The sequence below is a fragment of the Lonchura striata genome, chromosome 3, assembly GCF_050655825.1.
Source record: "Lonchura striata isolate lonStrDom1 chromosome 3, ASM5065582v1, whole genome shotgun sequence".
Taxonomy (NCBI): Eukaryota; Metazoa; Chordata; class Aves; order Passeriformes; family Estrildidae; genus Lonchura; species Lonchura striata.
In genome coordinates this window covers 90,034,471-90,061,188 of record NC_140705.1, presented here as the reverse complement: position 1 = coordinate 90,061,188, position 26,718 = coordinate 90,034,471, and the positions used below count along the sequence as shown (strand labels likewise).

The 26,718-nt window shown below is 41.7% G+C and overlaps 1 protein-coding gene across 16 annotated transcripts in view; it reads right to left on the bottom strand.

The window, feature by feature from the left end:
• Positions 1-26,718, bottom strand: part of BMP2 (bone morphogenetic protein 2) — a 223,189-nt gene that overhangs the window by 161,971 nt on the left and 34,500 nt on the right. For 6 of the 16 annotated variants that reach the window (XM_085577002.1, XM_085576999.1, XM_085577005.1 and 3 more), the window contains exons 1-2: positions 25,842-26,637; positions 25,288-25,491 (exon numbers count right to left, since the gene is read on the bottom strand). The exons of 4 other annotated variants lie outside the window; for them this stretch is intronic. The gene's annotated coding sequence lies outside the window, so the exon portion shown is untranslated. Of the gene's footprint in view, positions 1-25,069; positions 25,492-25,841; position 26,718 lie in introns of those variants that run through there. 6 more of the 16 variants (XM_085577000.1, XM_085577003.1, XM_077781977.2 and 3 more) reach the window with 3 other exon arrangements.

The following is a 26,718-nucleotide window of genomic DNA, read 5'->3' as shown; positions in this document are numbered from 1 at the left end:
TCCATTCACAACAGCCACTCCTCCCACATACACTCTCCTCCACTCTCAAGGGTTGGAAGGGAGCAAGACAACTTCAGCTGACCCAGAACCCTCTGGAAAACAGGAGCAGTTTTCCAGCAAGCCTCTCCTCCGCCTTCAGCTGGACAGACAGTGCCACAGGCTATAACCCCAGGAAGGCTTCAAGAGGAGAGCAGGGAAACCGCTGCAGCTCAGTCACTGACGTAGGCAGACCCACCACCCCTGCTGCCAGAAAGAACCTTTTAGGGGCTCCTTTCCACAATATTGGGAATTCCTGCAAAACTCCCGTTTCTGACGTGCTGCTCTTATGTGAAATATCCGCAGTTTGCAAAGAAGTGATTATGAATGACTAACCAGCCTTGCATATATTTCAAGAAAACTTGGAAACAGCCCTGTTATTTTTGGAAGCATGGACACTTGTTCAGGGCAAGCCGGCAAGGAGGAATTACTGTGAAAAGTTCCCTGAAGAACAGAGAGTCTGTAGTGCCACCTACTGCTTTACTCCAGGCTGTAACTTCAGATTTGAAAAAACCTCAGAGGCAAAAAGTGCCACCCTGAAAAAGCCCCAAGCTCACCCAGACCTGGCAATGACCCATGACCCCACCAGGTTCCTCATCAGAAGGTGCAAGAACACTGCCACAGAGAGATGCAAGAGCCAATCCTACCTGGGAACTTTGCCACGAAGCATGGTGGCTCTTCAAAGAGCACTGAGTTTTAATTACAAGCATCCTCAGTACTCTTTTTTTTTGCACACCAGCAGCAAAGCTGATACGAACTCAATGCCTCTTCACCACAGACCGGCAACAAGAAGTTCCAAAGATACTCCAAATACATTGCAAATATACATTGTATAAAATTGTGGTTCATTAATTTTTTTAATAATTGAAATTTTTTCATAATTTAACCTTTTAATGTAATTGTAAGTCTCCCTGCTACACAAGACAGAACACAATTCCCCAATCTTCAGTCTGCTGATCAGTCAGTATTATATAAACCTTCACTAGGCTCAAAATATTTATTAAAAAAAAAAAGAAATCCAGTCCTTTCCTGTGTGCTTTTATTCAACTGCTCAGTCAAATATATGACTGTTCCCTGAGTACATCTCAATTTTCCTAACCATAAATTCACAAAACATAGATGATTCCACAAAGAAAAACAGATGCTGCTTTTGGATTATGAGTTATAAACCAGAAAACAAAACATGCAAAAATACAAGGGGAAGGTTGCTTTTCTCCCACAGCTAGAGTATCAAAGAGCAGTAATTAGAATTTGCTACTCAGTACAACATATTATCAAAGTCACCAAAAAGAACATACCTATTTATTCATAAATGTGGTCTGGATTATACAGTCAGTGTAGATGCTTGGTTGGATGTGTATCTGGTCTGGTTTATGTTTGGTTTGGAATCCATTCATTTAGTCCTTAATTTGCCATTGAGGAACTGATACAGCAAGTGTGCACATTAAACATTCAAATACGGGTGCCTGGAGGCACAGAGAGCTAAACAACTGCAAATGGTTACGGCTGAAAGTTTAAACAAGTGATTTTCCTTCCTCCACAAATACGAGGTTAAAGGTTGGACCAGACGACCTCCAGAGATTCCCCTCCAACTTAAACTCTTCTATCATTCAAGCACATGTAAGTGCAGGAAGAGCCAGCCAAGAAGGAAGGGCAATGTGGAGTGTAATTCTCAGGAACATCACTTCCCATGTGTAGCAGGACATGATCCTACATCCAGCTCCTGGGACACTTCAGTCCACATCTTCAGAAGGATTTAGGTGAGACGCTGCTGTGACATCAGCAGGACTTGAGCTCCTTTGTACCCAAGGTCTTGCACAATGTTTCAAACTTCAGACTTTTGAGAAAGCTCAGTGACATGAATTTAAGGGTCCTCAATCATCTGGAGCATAAAACAGCACAAATTACATAGTCCTGAGATGTCTGGAAAGCCTGTGACCATCACAGTACACCAGCCACCAAAGAGCTGAAGCCACCAGCTTCAGAGAGGATTTTAACAGCTGCTTTACAAAAACTCACCAGTTATGTTTGAATAAGTTGTATCTCTATAAAAACCCGAGTCCCTCTTGCATCAAATATCAAAGTCCTTCTATACAGAAGGGGATTTCATCCAATGTTTAATAACTACTTATCTCCATTTGTTTTAGATAAAAATAACAAAATCCTCACAGATCTTAATAAACATTGAATACTGTCACACTATTTTGAGCAGTGTTTTTGGTAGGATACAGCAATAAAAAAAACATATTTCATAGTCTGTTCTTCCAAAAACTCCTATAATTTGGCCTGTCTCATAAGAAAATTCTTTAAAAAAAAAAAAAAAGAAAAAAAGCCTGCTTCAGCAGTGCAGAGCTTTTGATGGTGTTCCAATGTGATGCAACTTACAATGGCAATTGAAGAGTGTGGGATCTGCAGAAGAAAAGACTTGGGACAAAATACATTCCATGTAATGGAAGAAGACAGCATAAAAGAATCATCAGGAACACTTTCCCTCAATCTTGGGCTTCCCAGTACACAAAACCCTTATGGATTTACTGCTGTGAGTCCAGTGGAGTGCCACAAGGATGATTAAGGGATTGGAGCCTCTCTCCCGTGATGAGAGACAAGGAGAGCTGGGACTGTTCAGCCTAGAAAAGAGGGTTCAGGGAGATCTTATCACCTGGAATAAATACCTTTAGGAGGAGCCAGAGTCTCCTCACTAGAGTCTAGTGACAGCACAAGAGAGAACAGGCACAAACTGAATCACAGGAAACTTCATCTGACTATAGGAAAACTGCCTTTTTTTTTTTTTTTTGTATTGTGAGAGTGATCAAACTCTGGGATAAGTCATCCAAAGAGGTTGTAGACTCTCCATTCTCAAAAGTAGAAATCCCAAACTCCTCAGCTTACCTTGGTGCTTTTTAAAAATGCTGATAGACATCAAATTCTACTCCATTAGGTCATGCCAGAATCATTAAGTTGCAATAAAAATCAATGACAATGCAAAAGTGCAGACCAGGTTTAATATACACTGAAGTATCAAGACTCTCTCTTCTACTTATTTTTTTTTCTTTCCTTCATCCATTAATACATGTAGGAAAGATTTTAAGAGGGGGATTCAGACTGGCTTATCCCCAACTAAAGTGTTGTTGCATTAACTGGACTTCGCCTCCTTTAATATCAGGTAGCCACACAAATGGATGTTGTGGATCAAATATTGGTTTTGCCTCAGAAGGAATAAGACAACTCTTTTTTGCTTCTTGCTGGTATTGAATTGAAAGGGTTACAATCAAGTCTGAGCAAATACAGATATAAAGAACCTGAAAATACTGACATGAACTCCTCAGTTGAATTCCGTTTGTGTTATTCTTTTGTGCAAAATGTCTGAATTTCAGAGCAAAGCTTCCAGAAGAGATGACAAAATACAAACTGTCTTCTTCCTACACAGGACCTGCATCTATTTAAGGAACTGGCAGGATACATTAATTACCCAAGAACAAGGTTTGGCCAACTATCTTTAGTGGCTCTGTATAACCAAGCTTTAAATAAGTGCACAGAATGGAGGCAACCACTTGCAGAGGTAGCAAATGGCACTTAAAAAGCACAGCCTGGTTTAGCAGGCCCTGAGCAAACAGCCATGGTTTCTGTGGTGGTTGTAAGGAATTTGCTTTGAATCTGCATTAAACAGCCAAATTTTCTACATCCTGTTTGATGCATTTTGAAAACATCTGTTTTGATTAACTTGAAATCAGTGCAGCACATTAACATCTCAGAGGAAATTAGGTTCATTTAATTTGGATTTTAAGGCTCTGGTCCCCTTGCTTTGGTGATATCAGGAAGGGGTTTATATGTGGAGGTTGTACTTCTGCCATGCCTGGTGATGGTGGAAGCCAAGCACTCTGAGCATGGAGTAGGGTACCTGGAGTCCAGGTGTGCTTCGATTGACTTCCCTGGCTGGTGGGGATTAATTCAGGGGAGGAACTGGCCAGATGAGAATTAAATCCTGTGGGATCCAAATTCTAGATGGAATCATAAGAGGTGTGGTTCCCATTGTCTGATTTCCCCTACAAAGACAGAAAACAGCAGGAGCTGTTTTCACAAGCTTGTCTTGGTTTCAAGCACTGAAGGTAAGGGGTGACAATTCTGAGAGAAATGGAAACCAATTGAAGCAATGTCCCACCATCCCTATGGGTAAGAATCATTTCCAGAGTAAAACACCTTTCCACAGAAAGGTACAGGGTACAGAAAGCTGAAAGATGGGATTTCTCCACAGAAAAGGTAATTTTCTTCTGGATAAGGAAAAAAAGCCAAAGCCAGTAGTACACCCATTTGAAAAAGCCACTCCAGTATTACAGGTCTTGTAATTCAATTGCCTCATGTTCCTTTACTCCTGTATGTGCAGCCACCTCTGATTTGATGGAAGCTCTCCACTGGAAAAGAAACAAGGAAAAGAACAGCATGGACATCTCAGGAATCTTTAAGTGTCATTCAGTATGGGCACCTGGTCAGGCAAACCTGCCCGACAGGAACACAGGGACACTGAAACAGTAAAATCAAAATAATACAGAAGTACCAGGATTAGAATCTATGGAAAACCTTCAGAAGGAGGTCACTGAAATATTTGAAATTACAGCATTAGGAGTACTGCAGGCACAGCTTGTAAAGGAGGGTCCAAAGAAAATGCCTCAGGTTTCCTTGTAGATGAAGCCCATTTTAATCCCACATTTTCTCAACAGCTCTCGTTTTTAGATATCAATGTTATCAGCCTCCCACAGTTAAGATTTTCAAAGCAGATTAAAGGTACAAATTATTTTCAATAAAGTTTGGATAACAAAGCTCTTGGAAGGCTGAATGGGCACAGAGGAGACTCTTCAAGACAAGGACTGCTCCAACTGTGTATTTCTTCATATAGTATCTGGCTCAGGACTGGGAAGTTGAACATGTAGCTGCAGGAATAATGGCTGGTCCAAGTTCTCTTGATGAGACTTAGCAGTTGGTGAAGTTTCCAGGCTTGAGCTTCTTTCTGTGCCAATCAAAGTAAGGCATATTTGCAGACCTTAGTGTCATATTTCCCTGCTCCTTTCAAAAAACCATCTAGTTTTCAACACAGCTCTAATGATAACTTCACAAAATTCTGTGGTTTTGCTTTGTAGATCATTTAAGTATTTTCTCTCATGTTGCTCCACAGCTCTACTGTGTCAGTTCCAAGTGAATCAAAGAAATCTCATAGCGAAAGCTGCTTCAAATTGGTAATGCTCTTCTGGATCCTCAGAGGAACCACCAATTTTGCCTGATGAGGCTCACTCTAAAGACTTCATTGACTTAAGCAAATCTTTCAACATGCATGGCAGGAGTTTAAAGTTTCTAATGATCCATGAAACCAGGCAAGTTTCTAGGGCTTTTTGAAAGTGCTTTCCTTAATTCTAGCTCCACATCACAATTTTGCCACCAATCCCATGATGCACAAGACCCACGGGAGCATTGTACAAGCTGCTGAGGAAAGCTGTGACAACCAGATTAGAATATCCAGCATGCTGAGAGGAGCAGAAGTTACACCAGCTTGTAGGTCAGAGGTCCAAAGGCCAGTCAAAGGGCAAGGTAAGGGTTGTCCAGAGCAACACTGATCTCCTGTAACAAACAGGAGCAAGTTTAGTTTTCTCTTTTTAAACAGGATTTCATTGTAAAATGTTTCATCAGTACTGACAACAATGCACTTGGATCCAGGATAAAACATCTGGACAAAGAGAAGGACTCCATTGCATAGTATCCTCTGAAATGCTCCTGAGGCAGCTTTTAAGATCACTGTTTAAAGGAAGATTAAAAGCTACAGAAAACACTTGAGCTGTTGAAATCCAGGATCACTTTTGCTCTGTCACAGTGTCCCTATACAAGTTGGGGCACAGAGAAACTACCTCCCCATTTTCCAAGCAACTGAGACTTCCTACCTCATGGAAGTCATGGAAAGATAGAAGCTTTAAAGACTTCCCAGTGCTTAGATGTAGCAAGGATGGGAAACATGAATACTTCATGTAGTTTACCAGGAAGGGGTAAAATTCACAATGGTTCTCACCAGTGCTGTCCAAACATACAATGGGCCACTGGCCAATGCAGGCACTTGGAGTGAAGGTGGAGGCTTGACCACTGTGTAGCTTTGGATCAAGGCTGTGCTCCATCCTAGAGAGATGCTAAGCATAAGCACAGCTCATTTTGAAATCCAGAAAACGCACTAGCATTTGGCAGCTCTCTCTGAGCAATGAAAAAAAATATTTTTCTTTCTAATTGCACTGAAGAATTCACATGTAGATTCTCCACAGCAGAGCATGGAGAGGCCTGTTTAGCAGCAGGCTTCCTAAAGGTTTGATATTCAGATTGCAAATATAAATTTGCTGCAGCTCCAAAGTAATTGCATTTATCCCCATGGTTACAGAAACAGCAAAACACCAAATTCCAGATCCTCTTCACTAGTCAGCACCGGATTGACTTCACACTTTACTTCAGCTTAAACATTGTCACTTACATTTTCTTGTTTCTCAGACTATTTCTGTATCTATATAAGAAAAGACACATGAAAGGGAGAAGCCTTGTGTACTTTTTAACATCTTAACTTCAAGGACAAAGATTAGAAACCTCTCGGTGACACAGACTGGAGTTAATTAGACAAAATATTCTGTGTGCATACTCTCCTCAAGGCAGCATCTGCAGCTCATGTGTAATGCAAACCATGTTAAGCAGCTCTGTCCAGCCTGATTTCTGTCCAGCTACCAAGGATTCTGACTGAATTTCACCAGACAGAAATGTGCAATTTTTCTGCCATTATAGAGCACCCAAGGAAGTAACAAAACAAAATGCTTCCTGCTGCTGTTAAAGGCAGGAGGCTGTGATTTCAGCTCAGTCATCTGCTCTCACATTGAGTAATCTACAAATGTTTGAGCTTTCTGGCAGCATTAACACCCCCCCACCACCACCACCCCCCACAAAACCACAGTAGCAGAATCTTTTCCTCTAAATGTTCCAAGACATTTCCATGTTTGCCTTCTCAAGCTATTGATAGTAAACCACATAATAGGAGAGGGCATGTGTGATGCTTTTCCTGACTATTGATAACATCTAGAAGGCTTAAACATGGCCTTTCCTGCTTCAGATTTTAAAGGAGGTTAAATGAGATCAGATACTTAAAGCTGAACTTAACAGCAACAGAATTAAGTGCACAGTCCAGACTACGGAAAGAAAACATGTTAAAAAATATTTGGAATAGTTAAATATATCCAGATCAGCCACACATGATAACTTCAGAGCACTTACAAAGACAATTAAGGACACTGAGACATTCCTGGCTATCTGCACAGTGCTCACTGGAAACACAGATGGAACTCCAGGAGACCAGAGAGTTGATTTTTAAGAGATAGGGAAGAGTTTAGGAACATTTAGTTCAGTCTGTAGACCTGAACATAACCTCTATGATACAGAAGAAAGAGTAAGAAACTGATACATGCAACAGAACAAACAGAAATTTCATCTTTATAAGATAACTGGCTTTAAAAAAAAAATATCAGAAGATTTAGAGAGTAGAGAGAGGGAAAAAGAGACATGCTGCAGGATAGCAAACTGGGGGTTGGAGAGAAGTCAGTCATTTGTTCTCTTCCTCCCCCAAGGACAGGAGTGAAGGACTTCATTATAAAAACAAAATAAATTAAACTGAGAAGTCAAAAATATATTTAAAAGTTGAGTAATTTGTAGAGACTGTGAAATCGCATGTCACAGATTTCTAGACCCTGTCAGAGTGGTTCTGGCTAATTATTTACTTGATTGCAGTTACACCTTCCAGCCCCCAGCATCTCCTCTTGCCCCTGACATCCCATTTCATTACTCCTTGTCTCACAATCTCTTCCTAGCACCACTTCTTCCCCCAGCAATGTGGGAAGGCTTTAAAGAATTCTGCCTCAAGTTAGTGATGAATTAAGATAGAATTAGTGTCACTAACAATAACATTTTTCAGCCTTTATTAGACCAGTGGCTATGGTGACTTCTTGTGCTACAGTTACAGAGTTGCCTCCATTGCAGCACAGTCATGAACAACTTAAAAACACATCTTGAGATTTTCTAGGCACGATGTAGAATTCCTAAGGGCATCAATAGCTCCTGCATAGTGCAGCTTCCAAATTTTTTCCAGTTTGGAAAACACATTGTGTCAGTGCAGAAATAAGCTGTGGTTCTCTAGTTAAAGCCTGTATGACAATAATGCATATGCAGAAGGCAGCAGAATTACAATGAACTGCTGGACTCTGGCATTTCTTTCCTCTGAAAGCTTCATAACTTCAACACTGTATTACCATCAGCTCTTTCCCTGGGATCTGTTTTAAAGGAACTTACAAATGGCATGTGTAACAAATGCTATCTATTGCATTTTATTATTCATCTTTTTCCACATATTGACATTTGAGATGTAACCAGGGACTGTGCACAGAATACGTCTGGCAGGAGTGGTGTGCACTGATGAATGTCCCCTCGGTGCTGATATGAAACACATGGGTTCTATTAGCAAAGCGATGGATGAAATGATCCATTGGAAATTACTTACCTATTCCATGAACATGACTTACCAAAGCCAGGAATGTTCTACAGATTAACTCTTACGAATGCATGGGAATTAAACCACTTCTTTCTGGGAAAAGAGGGAGCATATGCAACCACCCATAGGCTGCAAGGGGTCAGCCTTAAAATCTTTGGAAGATCTCTGACAATATAGGAGCTGTTATATTTTCAGACAATGAGTAAATTCAAAAAAAAAAAAAAAAAAAAAAAAAGGCTGTTGTTATTCCTGTTCACTTTGACAATTTGTAGTTATTTCTCCTTCAAGTTCAGGCTACAACTGAAAAAAGAATCCCTATAGAAGCTCTTAGATATGTGCTTAATTCTATTAAAATCAACATTCCACCAAAATTGTTGAAGTTCAGCATGTGCTTAAATATTTTTCTGACTAGTGGGTACTTACTTGCCAGGGTTTTATTTTCTTTATTGATGCAACATTAACTCAAAAGTGCTGTGGACACATAAATATTAGCCAAAACTATAAACTATTAAATTTTCTGGATTTCTTTGCCTTATAAAAAAATCTGGTCCAGCTAAAAGCCTGCCTTATCATTAAGCCAACATATTAAATTTCTCTGACAGTAAAATCTATCTATAGACATACAGTAACAACAAATTAACCTCCATCTGACATGAGTGAAAACAGTTTCTAAGTGGTTATAGTTCCCAAAACAGAATCTATATGCAATAAATATCATTATTTCACTGAAATTGTTAGCACATGTTTTTCTTTTGCAACAGACATGTTCACTGCACCATCTTTGTTGTATTGATATGTTCTTTAGTAGCCCCTTCTGTGCCTTCATCCTTGATTTAAATTTATCGTGACACATTTTTAAACAATAGCAGGAAACCTCACTTATGACTTTAATTATAAAATGGTGTTATAAAATTATATCCACATTTTACTTTTGGCAGTTGGCAATCCTCATTTAACATAAATAACTCTTCTTGGCCTCAGCAGTTCTCTTTGGTTGATTTCAATGCTTACTGTATGTAATTGATATAAAAACACAAGGTTTAGGAAGCAGTTATTGGAACTTGTTAAAAGAAGTAGTCAAGTTCATAAATGCACTCATTTTGCTATGCTACATGCCAAGAGAATTAATAATAGACATTTGGGAACTGGGGAGAAACTCTGGCTTTTTAAGAAAGACTGATGTAACTACGGTATTCCACTCCTATGTTAATTGTTTGGCTCACAGACCCACGGCTTTGTTTCTCTTCCACCCACAGCTGCTTCCAATAATTTTCTAAAACCTGACACATCCATCCATACACATCCACGTTAGACACAGACATCCAGTTTGAACTCCACATATGCACTAATACCCAAACAATTCTGCTGTTCCATGCTAAAGGACAAGAGCAAACACCTTAAGCTGGTGGCATAACTAAAAGGAAAAGACAAGAAGACTGGAAGAATTTCCAGAAGACTGGAAATTAGCAACACTAGAAATGAAGCTACTTTGAGTCACTTCTCAAAGCACTTTGCATTAAAGGGCTGATCTTCATCTCAAGATCCCTGGATTTGCACAAAGGCACCTTTGTCTATATTACCTCTGCACACTGACAGTAGGGGAACATGCAGAGTTGCTTGTCTGCATGAGCAGTTAACCCCAACACTGAGTCCTCCCATCCACAGTGGTCACACAAGAGCAGGCAATGTCACCTGTACTTAACACAGGGATGGACCATCATCTGAACAACTGAAGCAGCACCTTCTTACCTTCTACCTGACCATCACACAGCATCACTAACAGGATTAAAGTCAAACATGGGCTTAGAAGCATTGGATGAACTGGAAACAAAACCCAGCTCAGTTCTCAACAGTGCTGGTCCACAGCCTTCACTGAGCTGATGGTGCCACTAGTTGTCATTCCCTTCTGAGAGCAAGTGACTTGGATTAGGGCCCACTCAAAGTTTTTCCTTTTACTATTTTTAGGACACAACTTCAAAAATTCTCTCTTATTAAAGCTAATTTTTGAGAAAGAATTCAAAATATTGAGAATGTTATTCTCAAACTTCCATTTGACTGGTTTATCTCATACCACAAATAAAAATCAGGCTAAGAACAAGAAGACTTTCTTTCTGCATCAGGATCCACCACCTGAAGTCTTGAGGGAGGTGTCCTACAAGCCAAGTCACACAACAGGACAAAGCCACAGCACAGGTTTGCATTTGTGGATGGCTGGAGAGCTGTGATGCCATAAATTGCCACTAACAGATGCCAGATGTGGATGCTGGGAGCAGGGGCAGCTGGGGAGTTTGGAGGGAAGCCGAGATGCTTAAAATGTACACGCTGTCTGTAGGGAGATGGGAGGGCAGGACAGAGGGGCCAGATGTGTGAGTCTTACACAGAGACTAGGCAGACCTGCAAGACAAGCTAAATAAAATTATTAAGCAAATTAATGTACCAGTACCTTGAGTTAAAGCTTTGGGAACATGGAAAGGGCAAATACTTTCCCTGCCTCCTCCTCCATACCCACTCCAGCTAATTTTACACATCCAAAAGCTGATGTGGTTGGTATGTGCTCAGTCAAGGGCTTAAGTGCCCATCAGTCATATATAAGCCAGTCTCTTAAGCACAACCAGGTACTAATGTGTCTTCTATCCTTTTCCAGTGAACAGGGAGAACACACCAATTCCACCACAAAGAAAGGTCTCATCTGTAACTTGCCACTTCCAATTGGCACTGGAAGCAAGAGCCCTTCTGTGCTTTTGGCCACTCATTAAACCACTCAACCAGGAAAACTCAAGGGCACTTGGATTTCAAAAACTTCTTTCTCCCCGCTTCACCATGCAACCACCCAGTCTCTGAGACATAATAAAGTTCATTAAGTAAATCAGTCTTTGGGGTTTAATTCTTCTCAATCACTGAACTATAACATCCATTTCAAACTCTCAAATCCCATCCCTATCATCTGAGACCTACTAACTTTAACAAGGGCTCTGCCTAAGACTGAGGTGCCAGACTAAACCTGCTACCTGTCCAATGAGGTCCCAAAGCCAATGGCTACTTCCCTAAAACCAGCACAACAGCTGCCAGTTCTTTGGTATCAGTAGTCCCAAGTGCTTTTTTCTCCCTTGGCCATCACCAGGTTTGTGCAAGTGTTAAATCAAAGCTGAAAAAGCAGTGGTGGGGAAGACGTCGCTTTTTCCCTGAGGTTCAGCAGAGGAGGCCACACATACAAGTCTGGCTTTCTCTGTCCCACAGGTGGTGCAGTGTTGCTGAATAAATAGGAAGCTCACTACCCAGAAGTGGAAGAAATTACTTCAGAGGAGGCCGAGACTCTTGGGACTTTCACGTTTCCTACTGTAAATTTGGAGTTGGCTATTTTTATTGAAAAGGGGGTAGTAACTTCCTCCTCACACTTCCTGGTACTGTATGCAATATTAATCCTTTAACCTTATAATTAGGGACAGTCATACTTTGTGGAACCTGAGGTTTTGCAGCCCTCTTGAACTTCTGCACTAGAAAGTGGGAAAAGGAAGCTGCAAAGATGAAGCTCACCACATCTTTCCTGGTTAAGTCTATGATTTTCTCACCTGTGAAAGGAGACTCACATTTTTTCTTTTTAGCTATCATATTTTTCTGTTTAAAGACCCATCTCCAACAATCAGATTCCATGTAGACAAACAAAAAAAAAAAAGCATCACAGTCGAGAAACTTGGGTTTCCTGACTCAACCAAGAACTGCAATCAGAACCCAAAGCCACATCCTCAGCTAATATAAATACGGCGTAACTGAACTTGATGGAACAAAGCCTGTAAAACATGTCCTTGTCCTGCCTTTTAAACAGAGCTGAGGCAGAATTTCTTCCCTAACACAGGAGATAAGGAAACAGCATTGTTCTGTTTGCATGCCTAGGATAGGAGACCACAGTGAGGAGTTTGCAGTGGCATCAGGGCATTTTCATTCAAGTGCTCATCAGAAACAGAGCCATGGCTGATGGCAGGCATCAGAAGTACTGAAGGAAAAGCAGGACAAAAGGATGTTCACTGGCTTGCTACCAAAAAGCTGAATCCTCCCCGTTAACTCAACAGTCTCAGAAACCAGAAAACATTTCTGCTGTGCTGAAGTCAGTTTAAAACCTTCCCTCCCACCTTCATTTTAAAACTTAACAGTGAATTAAAGGATTTTCTGCTACAATGAAGATTAGAAGCATTTGTGAAGTAGCAAATGTTAGCTTTCACATTATTTTCATTCTGCAAATTATTTTGCAAAATGAGGTGAAATTTCAGATGAAATAAGAAATTGTTAAATGTCTATTTTTACTGTCAAAGTTAGGGAGACAGGATTATTAGGGTTGGGTTGGTTGGTTTTGGCACACAAGATATTTGTGCCATCCAAAAGTCCTCTAAATTTTGGAATCAACCTCCTGGAGAAGACACCTGACCCAAATGTAAGCTCCCAGTTCTGAGTACAGCTATGGCACACAAGCAAGGACTCCTTTCCAGGTTCAGCAATCCAGAGCTCCTCCTCTCTTCTGCACATGGCTTAAGGCTGCCCTGTATCTGTGGGAGCTCACATTTCTCTTGTTGGACCTTTGTATCAACAGGTTGATTCCCCAGCTCCCATCTCCGCACCTGCTACCAGGAAATGCCTGAACAAACCAAAAATTTTTTCCACTAAACCTTCTGCAGCAGCATCAGCCTCCTTAGTTTCAAATACTGCATAACACTTTCTTATATTTCATGTGCAAGTCAAACTTTCACTAATAACAGATCCATAATGTGTTCTTCCTGCTGATCATTTACCCAAAACACACAATGTTTGTAGTGCTGGTGCCAGACTGCAGTGCTTCCATGATCAGTGCATGCCTGGCTGAAAACTGGCATGACTAAAAGCTCTCTCCTTCCAGGACCTGGGTGATAGTAAAGTTGCAATTCGTGTTCAAAAGTCTCGAAAGTTTTCAGTCCTCAACCAAACTACACTTCGTAAGTGTAACAAATTGTCCAAGTATATCGAAACCCTATGAAACATCAGGCTAAAGAGCCAAAGCAAATCCAAAAGAGGCTCTTGGAGAAATTTATTGAACAACAATGTCCTCTGCTGGTGGGAACCAGCCTCAACTTTTAACGCTGAGCAGCAGCACCTTCCCAGGGGTTCTGGGACATCATTGCCAGCAGGCATTGAACAGACTGAACAGGAAAGCAGGAATAGACCAAAATCAAGACTGAGACAAGATGGCTTTCGGATGGTTTTTTTCTGGCTTGCCTCCAGTAAGGACAAAGGGCAGGGGATATTTGATGCAAAAAACCTCTGACGACAAGAAATAAATTTGAATATGATTCAAGACTGGCCTATGTGACTCCAAACACAAGTACACAGTGCAGCAGCTTGGAAAAGGGATCCAGATTGTCCTCCCAACCTCACTGCTTTTCCTCAGGGTGTCTCTATGCAAATCAAGTCTCCTCTACCTATTTGGGTTTTGAAAGCATCAGAACAGGGAAGGCATCATTTTCCCAACTAGATCTTACCCAAAAAAGGACCTGAGAAGATTTCAAGAGCACACAAATACACGGTAGTCTGAGAGTTATTTCCAGGGATTGCACATGTACTGAAGAGTAGGTTTCCAGAGTATTCCTGTTCTAGGAGACTTGAGCGTCTCAGGAACTCTGGTAACAACATAACTCTTGCTAATCCTCCTTTAAACACAGTGGAGTTGGGTTCCTCCAAGTCCCTAAGTGCTAAATCTGAAGAGCTTATGTTTCAATGACACTTCCCTGAATACCTGCCCTAATTCTTAAAATAAAAATGAGTAGCTGAAAACCAAGTTTAAGTTTGCTGCCTGGCCTTGAACACTTCCAGGGATAGAGAATCCAGTGCCTCACCACTCTCACAGAAAAGAGCCTTGTTAAAATATCCAACTTAAACCTACCCTCAGTTTGAAGCCATTCCCCCTTGTCCTTTCACTAAATGTCCTTGTAAATGGTCTCTCTTCATGTTTCTTGTTGGCTCCCTTCAGGTATTGGAAGGCCATAGTTAGGTCACCCTGAAGCTTCTCTTCTCCAGGCTGAACAATCCCAATTATTTGAGTGCTTCCAGTAGTTAACATCCTTTAAATACTACAGCTACATCACCAGTACAACAAGAGTTCTTCCAGCTTTTGAGAGTCAATAGAAGGAAATCTCCAACACCTGCAAAAAAACTGCATTGTTGCTTACGGAAGCAGGGGCTGGGCTCAGGAAATGAGGACTGGAAATCAGTGCAATGTCTCAGAACCGGCAGAATTTGAGTGCCACAATGATGGTATTTCAACAAAGGACAGAGAAAAATGCACTATAAGGTTGAATGAGACAAGGTGACCAAAAAAAGTGAGCGAATTTCATGATGGGAAAACAGTGGAACTATTTCTAATGATCCTTTAGCTTAGTCTCCAATTCTATTTATATGTTTTAAGGGACCGTAAATATTTTTATCGGCACTCAAGACACAAAGAGAGCTTTCCAGTTTCTATATAAAGAAGTCATTTTGGACAGATCAAAACAATAAAGGCACAGGACTCCTGGATGACAGATGCCAGGATGTTAGTAACCATAAGTGGTTTTCAAATATGGCCCCATCACCATCCCCCACAGTAGCCCTTTCAAGTGGGAATTACAAATTGCTTACTTGGAGAGGAAATTTCAAACAGGCCACTTATCAAGAAGTGCCAAATAAACCTGTCATTGGGATAGAAGTTACAAACCATTCCTAAACTCTGCAGACATTTCCTGAGCCTGTGAACTCTGATCTTGGCTTCTAATAAACATGACATCAGCTCCCTAGTACTGCAGACACAAGACACATGACCCACCACTATGTTATCACTTCCTCTGCAGTTTCTTCAGGATCTGCTCTCAAACACAACATCAATAGAAGACTTTCTGCTCATTTCAAAATTGGTTTTGGATCAGGTCCTTGAAGGGAGAGCAGAACAAGCACAGCATGGAATCAGTGTGTGAGCTGCAAATATTATTGCAGGTATCCACTTAAAAGCAGTCCTGAATCTGAGACTTGAGGAGTTTTCCAGGTATTGAGTTAGTGAGTGGGTTAAGACAATACTCCTGTTCCTGTCAAAGACTTATTAACTGCTCACCTCACCTCCAAGAAATATAACAGAGCCTTTAAAAGCCCTGATAAAGCAGGTATGTACTGGATGGCCACTGAATAACATCTCAAAACACGCTATGAATGACAATACAACAGAAGATTCCAAATACTGGAATGACAGTTACCTTAATTTCCAGAGAAATTCCAGGGAAGATTAATTACAGCTCTATGATTTACATTTTCTATGTAGGCACTTCCTTCTAAGTTTTTGTTTCTGAAATCAACCTTGGAAAAATATATAAGTAAAAGTTACCATTTATCTCTGTGCTGGAAACCTGAGACCCTTATCTGATATACCAAACTAAATAGACCATGCATTGAATAAGCCAAAATCCCAATAAATACAGAACTGTGGCTCTTGTGAAAGTAACTTAAAAAAACATATTATCAAAATACAATCTTTACAAATAAGGTATTTGTAAAGATTCTGGGATATTCACCTAGAAATGGAGCACCTCCTCTACTCTCATCTAAAGGACAGGCACTTCCTTCATACTCGGGTATTTCCAAAAAATTTCCAGATCAAACATAAGTCAGAGCTGGCAGGGTATACTGTACAACATTAAAATTTTTTGTTTACAAATCCTCATGATTAACATATGAAACTTGCTAGAAAAGACATCTCCAAAAACCAGTAGGAATCCACACAGATGGAAAATTACAGTAGATGCAAATCTCAAAAGCTGTCCAGGGGTCAGGGAGAACAACTGCCCACTTTTCCTTTCTGCATTTTCCCTCTTTCATCCTCATCAGTTCAGAACCTGCAATTCCTAAAACTATAGAAGTCCTGCAGCTCTGTAGGAGTCAGAAAGGAGAGCTCCCTTTTCCAGGGTGTGACCTTACCATCAAGGCCTCTAGTCAAGTTTAGAGCCATTGCCCATAAAGAACATTCTTGAACACAGCTGCCCCAGTATCCTCAAGTCATAGTGGCCTTGGCATGTGGTTCCTCTGCCAGGTACAATGCAAATGTTTCACTCCTGTCACAGCAAGGACATGAGCAGGAGCTTGCTCCAGGTAATGGATGAACAAGGAGGCACATCTGTGGCTATCACAGTATAGCAGATCCTTGGGAACCTGTAAAGTTCAAAGCTCCTCTGGATCCTGCTGCAGGTAAGGGGAAGCAATTCCCATCTCCTGAAATGGACATTGAATATTTGAGTTTCAGGTTGGTGGATTTCACTCCAAGGACTTATCTCAGGAAGAAGATTAAAAAAATGAACAGACAGCACAAGATCCCTGGCCCTGCATGCACTGACAGTCAAAAGCAATTGTCCAGTTTATATTGTCTGATGGTCTCACAGAATCACAGAATTTGGTTTGGGTTGGAAGGGAATCTAAAGAGGATCTATTTCCAGCTCCCTGTATGGGCAGGGACACCTTGCTCTAGATGAGGTTGCATGTTTCAAGCTGTGGAAGTGCATGGATCTCCCCAGCACTAAGGAGGACCAGATACTCTGTACCAACATCATGGATCTGCAGCACTTTAGCAGGAAAGCAAAGAGCACATGAGGATCCTGACTGCCAAGGAGGGAGGAAGCTGGAGTCAGGTTAGTCAGAAGGCAAAGCTGTGATCTGACCAAGGAAGCCAAGTGATGTTTAATGAGCAGGAAAAATTCAGTGCTTTGGGTTTAATGACTCATGGAGCATGCAGCACCTCCTACCAACGTGCTGTGGCATTCATGCCCAGGAGGAAGTGTGTCAGCTACTGAGTCACGCAGCATTGCCTGCCGCCAACCCAAATACAAACCATGCCCAGCCCTGTTCAGTCCTGACATTAATGTAGCACAGGGTTAAGCTCATCTCCCAAGAGCTTTCTAAAATAAAATCCTTTCTGGTTATAAACAAAACACAATTTCCAAACCCAGTCTACTGAGACTGTGCTTGGAAGCCCAGCAATTTCCCTGCACACACGTTCAGCCTTCCAACATCAAAGCGGCTGCCATCCAACCTGCTGAAGCTAGTCTGATTTCCCACTTGGGAGTAAACTTTAACATAGGAGTGGGAATTGTGTTTTTACACTACTGACCTACATTTGAGAATCCCTGGAGGTAATTTTGTCCAGCCCACAAAAAGGAGGGGCTACAAAGCCAGCTATATTGAGTTATTATGCAGTAGAGAGCACACAGCTGCACTGAACAAAACCAGCCTGTGACACGAGGAGCAAACAAAAGCTATGATGTTCCACACAGGAAAAACTAATACATCTCAGACAACAAAAGAAGAGACTTTTAATCAACTTGTTCTCATTGAGTGCAGAGATAATTAAATCACAGAAACAACCACATTAGTGTAATCTGTTTAAAAGAATCCACATACAGAGACAAAGGATTTTTCAAGCTCCATTTAAACTGCATTACTCTTCCCTTGTTAACTACACTTATGTGCTTTCTTTTGGAGAAAAGAAGACCCTGACTCCAATCCAGTTTAATCAAATCCTTGAAAGACTACCACAACTCTTGATCCAATCCTATATTGGATTTTTTGTATTTTATTTCTTTCTTCTATTCATGTAGTCACTCCTGAATGTCACCATCCACTTCATCAAGGTATAACTCCCTTCCTTTCAGCTGCACAGTAAAGACTGACAATAGAACTTGATTGCATTGAAGGGCTTAAATTTCAAATAAAAAGTCAAAGTGACAAAATAATGAAACTAGACAGAAATTATTTGTAAGAATGAGCAGCTATCTGTATCATATCATGAGGGATCTGCACTGCTTGATCTGCAGTACTCTTCAGCCAAAACAACAACCCACCTTTCCAGTGTCAGACAAGGTAAAAGTTGCTCATGGTTTGATCCATGAAGGTCCAGCAAGAGTCACACCAAGCCAACCACAAAGGAACATCTTAAACAGAACCACTCATATCCAGAAATTAAGCATCTGTTGAAGTGTTTTTTCCAAAGTGATCCTGATGCCTCAGGTATTAGCTTTTATATTTTTCAGATTCTGGGTTGTTTTGGTGTTTAGTTCTGAGCTTCATATTAAGGAACTGTGAGCTCACAAAGTAGGGAGAAAAAACAATTCCTTCTCTAGCTGGGGACCAAGGACAAATTATCCAGATCTCAGGCTCAAGAGGAGAAATAACGTGGACTGAAGAGAGAAAAACAAGAAGGATGGGACTTCATGACCTAAAGCTATAACTGGACAATTAACTCCAATATGCAAATGGCCCAAAACTTATAAAAGTGAGAGACCCTGTGACCAGTCGTCCACTTTGTGACCATTTTGGGTTCAACCTGGAGTGTAGCCCTGGCTGGGCACTTGTACTGCCCAAGGTGGATCCATTAAGGCCTTTTAATAAATCCCTACTTTATTCTTTAACTCTGTCTAGTCTCAGTTCTAGGGCAGCCTTAAGAAGGCATCAATCCAGAATATATAATCCTACCCTTAGGAACAAGGGCTCATGTTAAGAGGAATTCAGGCTAGGAAGGGAGAACACACTGGGGGTGCCCCTTGAGGGCTACCTGAACATGTTACAGGTGCTCAGAGCAGGGATCCTCTCACAGAAACCCTGCACACATCTACCTGATAGAGATGGTGAGATGTGACAGGAAGGGGGAGACTTCCATGTGAAGGAAACTGGCAGGAATAGCACCAGCAGGCTTGTAAAAGCCCAAAGAGAGATTGATACCACTGTCAACTACTTTTGCCATTAACAAATTCCACACAAAATCTCAAAATACATAGACCTGACACCACCACATCCTCAAACTCTCCTGATATCTGTACAGCTCAGATGCACCAGATCTAATCCCAGAATCTTCTCCCAGCAATTTAAGGCCTCTGATGAGGATAGGTTTTATATGAGTAACAAGAAATGACTTTTAAATAGATAATGCTCCAGACAGACTTCAGTAAGGGGGTTAAAAATATTTTTTTAACTACCTAGAAGTTAGAACTACAGAAGAAACTGCATGTCTGCTGCTCTTCGCTTTTTCTGGGGGGGGGGGGTGGGGGGGGGAAGTATATTAAAATATATCATGACCTCCGTTTTTTATTAAGTATTATTTCAATGGAAGATCTTTTCTCCCAGATATCATCTTTATACTAAAGAAAGCTGACTAGTCAACTATTTTATGAACATGCAATAGCCAATAATAGTTTATAAAATCCTGAATATTATGCCAAGCACAGGACTTGTGACAGAAACCTCCAGTGCTTGCTGGGCCCAAAACAGTAACCTGGGAGGAAATATTAATTGCACACCTTCATGCAGAGGCAGAAACACCATGATGGATCTCACTTTATCATAAGGCAAGCACAAGCAGGGAACTCAGACAGGAAGAACAACCATTTCAGAGAGTCCAACATAGGAGGAGCGTCCCCCGCCCTAAGAATTAATCATGTAGATGTGTCTGTAAGGGTTTTTTACCCCAAGTGTGCCTTTTACACCCCCAGTATCAGGAGGCACAGCACAAGCTCTCATCGCCTTGGAGGACCGAGAGGGCCACCAGGTGTCCCCCGTGCCGCAGTCCCCGCTGTTCCCGGGACTGCAGTGGCACCTGCTGGTCACTCACAGGCAGGATTGCTACCCGTGTCCCACGAGGCGCGAGAGCTTCTCACGCCTCTTGCTCAACTGTTTTCTCTCCGCTGCTCTTCCCGGTTATTATTATTTATTATTGCTACTGTTGCGGTGCTTTTGGAGACGTTACGGCAACAGCAGCTCCAGGTGCCTGTCACCCGTGGAGATGTAAAACCTCTGAAGGTGAAAGTACCACTACAGCCAGACTGTGATCAGTCTGGAGCCCACCAGCAGCAAAGCCGTGCCTTTGGATGCCTGGCATAGCTGGGCCTCTGGGAAAGTCCACGACGTCAATTATTTCCAGCCCCTGGCCTGGGACATTCGGTGCTCCCTAGGTATTTCAGATGACATCTTGCAATGTTTGATTTCTTCAGTCCGCAGACAGATCTGCATTCGTGAGTGATAGGATGTGATTCAGTCACAGGTAGAGAGAAAAAAGGTGAACACCTCAATGAGATTTGTATGTAGTGTGTCAGGACAAGGGAGAAGTTTGCCTTTAGGGAGTTTCTCTTTTATCAGTGCTCAGCTCTAACTGCAAAGCAATAAACACAGCCCAGCTTTGAAAAAAAGCAGTTAAAGGATCATATGCAAGTATCCAAGTCTTGCTTGGTCTTACAAAGAAATCAGAGTTTTCTTCTGTCACAGCAAGTAAAATGATGACTGGTCCTTCAGCAAGCACAGGCAAGAAACACAACATTGTGTCAGAGCCGAAAAGAAGAGATTAAATAACACCACTATCATAACAACTGCTGTTTCAGGCATCTTCAGAGACTGCTTCTTTTTAAAGAAATATTTAAAGCAGTACTTCAAGGATTGAAAACATCACCAGTTTTTAAGGATCTGCACCCTGACAAGACTCTTCTCTTCCTTAAATTAGTTTTTAAATAATCAGTAAAATATTTGCTAATGGGTTTGGAACACACCTGAATCCATATTGTGAGGTTTTCCTCACTGTTCTCAAAGTCTAGCCTGGCTTTTAGAGAGTAAGCTCTAAGAAACATGAATTAACACAAGAGTAACAATGAAACCGTAAGAGTTGACAATCCAGCTAGAGACTGGAAAGGGTGGGGGAGTGAGAAAGAAGAAACGGGGAAAATCCCTACCCTTAGGCACATGAATCTGCAACATGATTTTTCAGAGTGTTAATTACACTACAGCTTTCACAAGGCACATGCCTTAGGGGAACTCCAGGTGCTGCTCAGTCTCTGGAAAATGCTGATTTAGGTGCAGGAATAGACAAAGGGAAGTCTTACTTAAAGCTTCTTTACTTAAAAGGCTGGGTCTAGCATAAAAAAAAAAAATATTAAAGTGTATTTGCACATTTGGATGGAAATCCAAGTTTAGCAATACAGCATTTGCATTGCTTTTCATTCAGGAAAGTTGCACAACCCCCTTTCATAGCAGAATCCCAAGTTTGCCGATGCATTGCACAATTCAGACAGTGTTGCCTTCTCCTCCACACCGAGTTAGCTGTGGGGAGCAGGGAAGAGCTGTTCCCTCAAACTAATCCAGCCCCAGTGTCTAGTCCAGCCCCAGGGCACACCTGTGTGGCCCATGCAGAGGGAGAATCCTAGCAGCAACAGCTCTGCTCTCACCAGGGCTGTGGCCCAAAGCTCAGGAGATGGCAGAAGCAGCTCAGTGGAAGCCAGCACAGATCCCACCTGCACCAGAGGTCCTGGTGGGCCCTGAGGGAGCAGCACATAGCTGCACTCAGGCAGCGCTTAGGGCTGACCCAGGGCTGAGGGCTGGAGTAGGGAACACCTATAGAACTCTGTCTCAGCCACCTGTGGCTCACAAACAGCTGATTTAAAACAGAGCTACTATGCAATCTCCAGCCATCCTGCTGTTCCTGGGAATGGAGTGGGGCCATTTTTACATTCCATCCTGCCTCCCATTTCAGTTTCAGTCTCCTCAGGGCAAATTACTATCTTTAGTTCATCTGCACAGACACAGAACTTTCAGTTTCATTTAGATCATGTAAGTACAACTGTTATATTTAAAGCATCTAAAAAGGATGAAGAATGATTTAGGGTACTATTAATATGAGCAATTTTAAACTGAAGAGGTCAGACAAAGGTGAGTCTATTTATCTTAAAAGCTTCCATTCAAACAGCCTCAATCCAGCATCAGATAATATCTCAGAGTGTCACTCCAGCTGAGAACCAGTATCCTAAAGAAAATAACAGCATGTAATCAGACAATAATTTTGAACCCAGCTTTTCTCACTCCTGTTTTGGAAAGGATAGTACCAAATCCTATGTTAGACTTTGGGATTCTTCCTTCACTTGGTCCTACAGCTGAGATTACAATTGCAAGACATTCCCATCAGACATGACAGAATCCACAAGAAACACCCCCCAAAGAATGCAGACTCAACTCACTGGCCACCATTTGATGTAATGCTGTCTCTTGTAGTCTTTAACTTTTATGTACTCAGTCAGGCATTAACAACTTTTAACTCAAATTTTACAACCTCACAGGAGGTGCTTGGGCTCCAAGGGTAAAAAAGGAAAATGTATTTCCTTTAATTAACCATGCAGATACATATTTAGGAGGAAAGTTTTCAAGATTAGCTTGGTACCATCTCCCTGTAGCCCTGACTTACAAGCGCACAGAAAAGGTAAGGATTCCTGAAAGTCTTACACCATGTAATAGATATGATGACCAAGCCACCATTTTTGAAAAAGCCTAAAAGACAGTCTAAATCATCATATGTTTTTTACTCTGTTTTGCAACCACCAGACTGAGGGAAGGTAAAAAGGCTGAATAGTAGGATGAATTCATCCTTGGTCATGAAAAATAGTTCTGTTTGCAACTCTAGCTTTTCAAAGCTTCATTGCTTCAGCTGAAAGCATCATGAGAGAGGTCTGTGTCACCAATCAGCTGTCTGGTGAACATGCTCACTGTTATGGTCCTTTTTGGTCAGTTCCTCTTGAGTCTGCTCTGATCCCTCCCTCTCACCCTTCTCAGTTCCCCCTAGGGAGGGGGTTTTGGTAGCAATGTTAAATGACTCACCCTCTGCACCAGGCAGGGAAGTATTTCACTATGTGGTGCTTTTCAAGCATGAGCCAGCCAGAGTCAGAAAGCAGACTTTAAAAACCCCCAGAAGTCCCAACACCCAGAGGGTGGGAACACAGACACCCTTAGTGAGCCTGACTCATTATGGGTCAGTGCTGTCTGTTCTGTGCCCAGGGGCACCCCAGTGCATCAGTTTCAGACCTCATTTCAGATCTGCAACAGCAGCTTCAACTCTTCTAAACCAAGAAAATGAGGGACTTTTATTGTTCCTCTTAATCCAGGTTCCACTTACAGGATTTAGATTTTTCTCTTACACGAACTGAATTTTTCCAAAGCTTCAGATATTTAGATAATGGCTGTTGGTGTCACCAACCAGCACTACAGCCAAGGGATACCAAAGGATAAAGTATTGCCACCTCCCACTTGTGGACATTTATCAGAGTGCAGATTTTCAACATGAAGACCCTGTGTGGTACAGATCAGCTTTTCTCAAGAGCTTTGTCAGTAGTGCCTGGTGCTCATGCCAGGGTTTGCATTGATTAATTTCTTTGTCAGTGAAGGGGGGGGACACAGAGAGACACACTTTACTTCTTTGCCTACAAGTGGAATATTTCGCACAACAAAAACCATCTGTCTACCAAGCATAGATTTCAGAAATCACATCACAAAATAACAAGTTTTCCATGATGGGAGAGGGCGCCACTCTTTTACATCTCCCCTCCTTGGTTTTGATGTCAGTACATGAAGATGCCCACTGACCAGCTACAGGATATAAGAACACAACACTGACATTCTCTGCTCAGCTTTAGTCCTCACCTACAATCTAAGCCCTCAGTTCAAGCACCAACAGTAGCTTCTTCAAAGCTTTAGTAAACTTACATGTGCCAGGAACTCACAGGAACATTAAAATATTATACAAACTTCTTTATATAACTTCTCCTACACTGAGAACTTACCAATTGCCCTCCTAACTCTTGGCACTCCCACAAGTAATTCCTTGTTAAAACTGAAGTTAATGAGTGTCTAAAGAGACCTGGGAGAAATGCAGCACTTGCAACAAGTCGCTGCTGTTCCCCATCCCCCCATGGTTCTGCTCTAGATCTGCTTTTGCCACAGCCTGGCAAACCCCAAGTGGGAAATGCTGCTTTGGGAGAAGGAGGAAGCAGTACAGCTATTGCATGGAAACACAGAGAATCTAAGTAAGGCAAGTTTGAGAGGAATGGGAATTCGGAAAACACATGCATCCACAAACTGGGGTGATCTCACCCAAAATTAAATACTGAGCATTTTTTCTTCCTATAGTTAAGGAAAAATCATAACAGAAATAAAGAGGCCTATGAAAAAAGAGAAGACATTCCTCCAGACGGTGCATTAACACAACAATTGGGCCAGTCTTACATGATTACATCATCACTTGGTGATAATTTATAACACTGGCCTAAGAAAAGCTTTTAAAAGTATATTGGAAGAAAAAAATACACATTTTACCAAAAAATCAGTATTTATTATTCTGTCTTTGTCATGTTACTTCCTCATGCTCCCAAAAACATATATTTGTCTACTAAGACACTCTCAGCTAGAGGTGTTTAGTAGACCCTTTGGAAAAGGGATCAAACTCTAAACAGATCACATTCAGCCTTAGCTGAGTAACCCCAAGAATAAATTAACACTACCTATATTCCAGCAAACTTTATTCCTGACTAAAGGAGGCTTTTATGATATAAACTGTTAAGAAGCTACAAATGCACGTTCCATTTCCTGTCCTTTTCCATGGGAACTCTGGAAAAGAAAATTTATTACTAAATTACAGTTTTCCCCACTCACCTCTGACAGGATGAGGGTATTACAGGTCTTCAAATCTGATTTCCTCAGCCCCTTGAGAGATGACTGAAAATGAAAACACCGCCTCCAAAGCATTCCCTAATTTGCAACTCTTCAGATGTAAACCATCACTGCCTCAGATGCTGGGGGTTTGATCAGTGTCAACTGAAAACCCACCTATTTTCTTGCAATACTTTCTGTTAGATTCACAGAGAGCTTACCCCCCACCTCTTTGTCTTCTGTCTTTTTTCCAGATCATTTTTTCTTCATCCAGCAAGTGCATTTCCTCTCCAAGGGATCTGGCAGATAGGCGACAGATTTTTCCAGCAGTCCAGATGGAACATGAGCCCCATCCCTCTTGGCACAGCAGGACTAGGCTGACATCAAACTCTACAGTCTCTTCTCTCAAGTTAGCTCACAGGCAACTGGAAAGGGAAATAACGCTCACACTTAAAAGAGGTCAGAATTGGGACCAGCATGGAGATAAACATCAATGTTTATTGACTGGCCTGGCAACCTTCTTTGCTTTTATTGATTATCTCCCAAGCGCCATTTTTCCCAATTTGGTCAAAAGTTTGTGATTTTTCTTTATTTGTTTAGAGAACAAAAAAAAAAAAACACCCAAGAATATGTTCCTGAGGTCACAGCAACAGCAGGCTTGGTTGTTCACTAACCAATTCACACCTGAATGTTACATTACCCCATGGTCCATAAATATTTATTTGCTCATCTACAGAGGTATGTTTATTTAAATAATAATAAGCAGGTAGCTTACCCAACTGTCCTACAAAGAGCTAAAAAGACAGTGTCAAGCCAGTGCCAAGGAGCAGCAAAAGTAGAGTTACTCCACATGACCCCAAGAACAAAATGCCCCTCAGCCTGAGCTTAAGTAGAATGCCTGAAATTGGTCCCGGCTGGGTCTGGCTGAGGTTATTAAAGGCCTCAGTGTGCCCTCAGGTGATAGAAGGCTCTGAAAGTCTTCATGAGCTTTGGAGTTCCTGTCTCCAAGGATGTCTGATACGACAAGTGCATGCATAGACAATCTAAAGAGATAAGCATCATCAGAGTAGCTCAGGGAGCAAGCCTAGGGGAGCAAATATCCTGTGATACTATCTGTGGTTTGACAACTTCACAGCTGCATAGTTCTCATGAGAGTAACTATTTGCTGCCCATAGTGTGTCAAATATTCATACTTTGTATCTCTGCAGTCTTTTTCCAGGATATGAGTTTTATCTGAAATAATTTTGTCCTTTATTCTCTCTGTTTCTCTTTTTCATAGATATGGTTTTTCCACTGTGCTTCACCTCATCACTGTACCACCGTGTAAGTCAAAAGTTTAAGGCAAGAAAGACTTTCTGTGGAAATCTGGCTCATGGAAAAGCTTTTGCCCCTTTCCTCTCAGTTCAATCCACGCCTCTTCTAACACATCTCCACCTCACAAACTTTCTGTTCTTTGCCATTGCACCCTCGGAACCGATTTTCTCCGGGTAGCCTCAAACCTCTAAAAGCAGCAGCTGAAGCTGCCCGGCAGCCTGGGGTCATCGATGAGGTGGTGACTCTGGGGGGTATGCGAGCGGGTGACCCTGAGCACCGCCGGGCGGACAGCGCTCCTCGCCGCCTTACTCCCACCGCGCGCTGTTGGAGGGAAGGGG